Source organism: Lipotes vexillifer, unplaced genomic scaffold (assembly GCF_000442215.2).
Source record: "Lipotes vexillifer unplaced genomic scaffold, Lipotes_vexillifer_v1.1 scaffold1797, whole genome shotgun sequence".
Classification (NCBI taxonomy): Eukaryota; Metazoa; Chordata; class Mammalia; order Artiodactyla; family Lipotidae; genus Lipotes; species Lipotes vexillifer.
Window position 1 is genome coordinate 12101 of NW_006783012.1, and position 6050 is coordinate 18150.

A 6050-nucleotide genomic window follows, 5' to 3' on the forward strand; every position below is an offset into this window, starting at 1 on the left:
CAGACTTCAGACTATACTACAAAGCTACAGTAATAAAGACAGTATGGTACTGGCACAAAAACAGAAACATAGATCAATAGAACAGGAGAGAAAGTCCAGAGATAAACCCATATGGTCACCTTATCTTTGATAAAAGAGGCAAGAATAAACAATGGAGAAAAGACAGCCTCTTCAATAAGTGGTGCTGGGAAAACTGGACAGATACATGTAAAAGAATGAAATTAGAACACTCCCTAACACTATACACAAAAATAAACTCAAAATGAATGAAAGACCTAAATATAAGGCTAGACACTGTAAAACTCTTAGAGGAAAACATAGGCAGAACACTCTATGACATAAATCACAGCAAGATCCTTTTTGATCCACCTCCTAGAGAAATGGAAATAAAAACAAAAATAAACAAATGAGACCTAATGAAACTTAAAAGCTTTCGCATAGCAAAGGAAACCATAAACAAGATGAAAAGACAACCCTCAGAATGGGAGAAAATATTTGCAAATGAAGCAACTGACAAAGGATTAAGCTCCAAAATTTACAAGCAGCTCATGAAGCTCAATACCATAAAAACAAAAAACCCAATCCAAATATTGGCAGAAGACCTAAATAGACATTTCTCCAGAGAAGATATACAGATTGCCAACAAACACATGAAAGAATGCTCAACATCACTAATCATCAGAGAAATGCAAATCAAAACTACAATGAGGTATCACCTCACACCAGTCAGAATGGCCATCATCAAAAAATTTACAAACAATAAATGCTGGAGAGGGTGTGGAGAAAAGGGAACCCTCATGCACTGTTGGTGGGAATGTAAATTGTTACAGCCACTATGGAGAACAGTATGGAGGTTCCTTAAAAAACTAAAAATACAACTACCATATGACCCAGCAATCCCACTACTGTGCATATACCCTGAGAAAACCATAATTCAAAAAGAGTCATGTAGAAACTGACAAACCATTGTAAAGCAATTATACTCTAATAAAGATGTTAAAGAATTAAAAAATTAAAAGAGTCACGTACTACAATGTTCATTGCAGTTCTATTTACAATAGCCAGGACATGGAAGCAACCTAAGTATCCATCGACAGATGAATGGATAAAGAAGATGTGGCACATATATACAATGGAATATTACTCAGCCATAAAAAGAAATGAAATTGAGTTATTTGTAGTGAGGTGGATGGACCTAGAGTCTGTCATACAGAGTGAAGTAAGTCAAAGAGAAAAACAAATACCGTATGCTAGCACATATATATGGAATCTAAGAAGAAAAAAATGGTTCTGAAGAACGAGGGGCAGAACAGGAATAAAGATGCAGACGTAGAGAACGGACTTGAGGACAGGAGGAGCGGGAAGTGTAAGCTGGGACAAATTGAGAGTGACATTGACTTATATATACTACCAAATGTAAAATAGATAGCTAGTGGGAAGAAGCTGCATAGCACAGGGAGATCATCTCCGGGCTTTGTGACCACCTAGAGGGGTGGGATAGGGAGGGTGGGAGGGAGAAGCTAGAGGGAGGAGATATGGGGATATATGTATATGTACAGCTGATTCACTTTGTTATACAGCAGAAACTAACACACCACTGTAAAGCAATTATACTCCAATAAAGTTGTTAAAAATAAATAAAGTGTACAATGTGATGAATATATATTGTGAGAGGATGCCCCCATCACCTCATACAGTTACTTTTTTTAATTAGAATACTTGATTCTACTCTTAGCAAATTTCAATAATATGGCACACTGTTATCAACTACAGTCACTGTGCTATACATTAGATCCTCTGAACTTCTTCATCCTATAAGTGAAAATTTGTACCCTTTTACCAACCTCTCCACATTTCTTCTATCTCCCAGCCCCTGGCAGCCACCTTTCTACATTCTGTTTCTAGGAATTCAGTGTTTTTCTAAGATTCCATAAATACGTAATACCATTTGTCTTTCTCTGTATGAGAAACCAAAAAAATTCATTGACAAGACCAATGTCAAGGAACTTAATCTCCTATTTTTCTCCTAGCAGTTTTACAGTTTCAGGTTTTACTTTCAATTCATTAATCTATTTTGAGCTGATGTTTTGGGTATGGTTTAAACAGGGGTCCCATTTCATTCTCTTGCATGTGGCTGTCCAGTTTTCCTAACACCAATTTTTTTTTTTTTTTGCAGTACGCAGGCCTCTCACTATTGTGTCCTCTCCTGTTGCGGAGCACAGGCTCCGGACGCACAGGCTCAGTGGCCATGGCTTATGGGCCTAGCCGCTCGGTGGCATGTGGGATCTTCCCAGACCGGGGCACGAGCCTGTGTCCCCTGCATTGGCAGGCAGACTCTCAACCACTGCAACACCAGGGAAGCCCCTTCCTAACACCATTTATTGAAGAGACTATTCTTTCTCTATTATCTCTTCTCTGTGTCTTTGTCAAAAGTTAATTGACTATATATGCATGGTCATATATGTGTGGTTATTTCTGGGCTCTCTATTCCGTTCCATTGATCTATGAGTCTGTTTTATGCCAATATTATATCACTTGACTGTGCCATCTTGAGCCAGCATTTGATTATTCCCTCACCTTCTGTCACACTGGCATGGTCTCCTTGTTGTCACTTAGGTTTTCAGAATGTCACTCTCTTCCCCAAGCTTTATAGGGAATTCTGTTCTCAAGCAGAGACAATTCTCTCCTTAAGAGGAATACTGGTGTTAGATGTAAGGCTAGTAAATTGCTCATCATTTTACCAACATCTAAGAGCAAGAACTTTCCTCTAAGGAAAGAAGTGAGAAGGATTCTGAGATGGTTAAGATGAAAAAATATTTTCTGTAGTATGTGTTGCTCTAAATGCTCTACCGGGCAAAGGAGAAATACATAATGAAGTCTCTTGACTCTTCAAGCGAAGGCTACTCCTAGTATGTGAAAAGTTATCCAGCCTGTTAATGAATTTTAAGTAGCATAAATACCTAAGTACTTTGGAAACAAAGTACTCTATAAAGAGGTTCATATCTTGCTTTTTTAGAGAAGAACAGAAGGAACCTGGTTTAAGTAGAAATTTTTTAAAAAACAAAGATTTGTATTAAGTGTGTACTAAGCATCTTCTATGGCATTGTCTAAGAAACTAGAAAGAGAAAAAACATATCTTTCTTCAGACTTTTAGAGTTTTGTTTCCTAAAGGGACACACCAGAAGTAGATACATTAACTGACAAGTCACAAACATTACATACGTAAAAATTAATAGTAAGAAAAAGTAAGTGGAAGTCAAAGGAGCAGACTAAAGTTCAATGACAATCAAAATCAGATAACTGGACGATAAAGACCATTACCAAACCAAGCCCTTTATCATCGGATATTCCTGCTTCCCTTGGAGGAGCAAGTAACACAAAATTTTATTAACACTACGTCAAATCCAGTGTCCCACTTCAGGGTTATCCTCAACTCGTCCTTCCTTTCTTCCTCTTCTCTGCACTCATAATCAACATGGGTTCAAAGGCAGTTGCAAAAATGAGACTCAAAAATTAGCACCCAACATTAATATGGAGAATCTGAAGCTCAACACATTTTTAGTACCTAGCCACAGCTTTGTGAAGTATCTTAATACAAATTACACTCCAAGGATATGAGTTTAACTGCAACAGAAGTCCATCCGCTATATTTTCACTCTGTGCATTGTATTGGGTTTTGGAAGGTTTTTTTAAGATATTTCTTCTAGAAGCAGAAGGCATATGTATTATGCAGCTTTCAAGTAAGAATAAACTGATATCACATTTTCTGTTTTTAACACTCATATTTTCACATTTTCTTCTCATATCACTCTAAGATTTTTTTGTTAATTACACACACTTAGTCATTATGATTACAAAATCATAATTATAAGAGATTTGACAGTGGCACATCCCCACTATGGGAGTGTGAATTCTGAGCTTCTTTTCTGAATTATTAACCATCATTGGATATGAGAAATTGCAGCCAATTTTCACTATGTTATCTAATGTGTCACTCAAGGATTTAACAAATGCTTAGAAATGTGCTTAGACCATAATCTGAATACCAATTTCTTTGTGAAATTTCATTATATCAAAACAAATACAAGCCTGTGTATAAAATACTTATGTTTATAAGTATGCAAGGTTTTGATGCTATAATTAAAGTCTCTTTTATTGCATATTTAACACAATCTGTGTTTACGTAAAGTTAAGGTCTTTCAAAGAATTACTGGTTTATTCACTAAGGAAATGAAATACACAAGTTGACTTGTGAAATTAGACTATTTTGTTTATACCTTGGTAATCTGCAAAGCCAGAAAAATAGATAAAATATACTTCTGTTTATTAAAGGTTTATTTATACATGCAGGTTTCATAAGAGTATCAATAAGTTTATATCATATACAGGTGTAGCCATTTTTAAAAGAATAATATACAAATATTTACCCCCAAAATTAAGCATGGCAACTAGCATTTTAAAGAAATTCCTTGCTTTTCTAACAGATTGTACTGTGATGTTAAGTTAGAAAAGTAGGTAAGACTAGCAAAGCACAATGTGATCTCGGTATTTTTTGATAAAGGAATTCCTCGGGTCAACTAATAATAATTTGTTCAAATGAAAACTCTCATAGTTGTCTAATATTTCAAAGATTTGGCAGGTAAATTTGTCAGATGAATAAATGGCGGCCACAATAACTCACTTTGCCTTCCCATCCCTACTCTCCACCCTGAATTCAGCCCAAGAATATTTCAACAGCATATTTAGAAAACTTCTACTAAAAATCACTTAATATTTTATATCAGTGTTGAGGTGGGCGGTGTCACACTGTCTTTCAATAGCACACTTATTAACTAAAAAGAGGGGCATGCTTCTGGCATTGCAAATCCAACAGGAGCCTCAATGAATATGCAGCACCATTTCTTTGTTGTCTGGATGGATCATAGTCCTATTTCCAGACCATGTGGTAATATTCTACATTATCTCCAGTGAATCTCTGGATGTTGGGTTAGTGATGGAGAGCAACTAAGAAATTATCTGTCGCTCCTCCCTGGACAGCATGTAAAAATTAATAGCAGCTCACCAGTTTGTTTATTGGAGTAGTTTAGTTTTTGTTTCATTTTGTGTTTAACGTCACACTTTGAAAAAACTGAAGCAACACATTTTCATCAGCCTTAAGAGTGAGTAGGCTTGAGAGTGGCATGGACAGATATACACTACCAAATGTAAAATCGATAGCTAGTGGGAAGCAGCCACATAGCACAGGGAGATCAGTTCGGTGCTTTGTGACCACCTAGAGGGGTGGGATAGGGAGGGTGGGAGGGAGACACAAGAGGGAGGAGATATGGGAACATATGTATATGTATTGCTGATTCACTTTGTTATAAAGCAGAAACTAACCCATCATTGTAGAGCAATTATACTCCAATAAAGATGCTTAAAAAAAAAAAGAGTAAGTTGGTTTCAAACTCAATGAAACCACTTTATTGCTCTCTGACACTGCTATAAAGTCAGTAGAAAAACAGAACACTATGCTGCTGTCCATTATGGGATATATAATAAAAGAATCCTAAATCCAATCTAAGGCTACACCAATATCAGTAAATTTGTGGAATCAAATAAAGTTACTTTAGTGGGTTAAAAAAAAAAAAAAAATCAGCCAAACTACTTGTTTTCTGAGTGGACCAGATGTCTGTATAATGGTCCTGGAAATATATCTCCTGCCAGTACCTCCTTGAGAGAGTTAGGGCAAGCTAGCAAATAGAAGGACTCACCTAACTTTCAGACTTCATAGAACAAAGCTCAACTCTCATAACTAGTGGAAAAAACAATAAACTGTTCTTTATTTAACAAATATGTGTTGAGACCCAATACAGCGTCATTGTTCTAGACACGTGGGACCAAACTGAATCAGAAAGAAATACCTTCCCTGGTAGAGCTTACTTACTGTCTGGTATGACAGGACAGTAGACATTTTAAAATAAATTCCGTAGCATATAGAAGGTGTTAAAAGCCATAGGAATAAAAAACAAAGCAGGGTAAGAATAAGATGTATGTGAGATGGGGTAGGG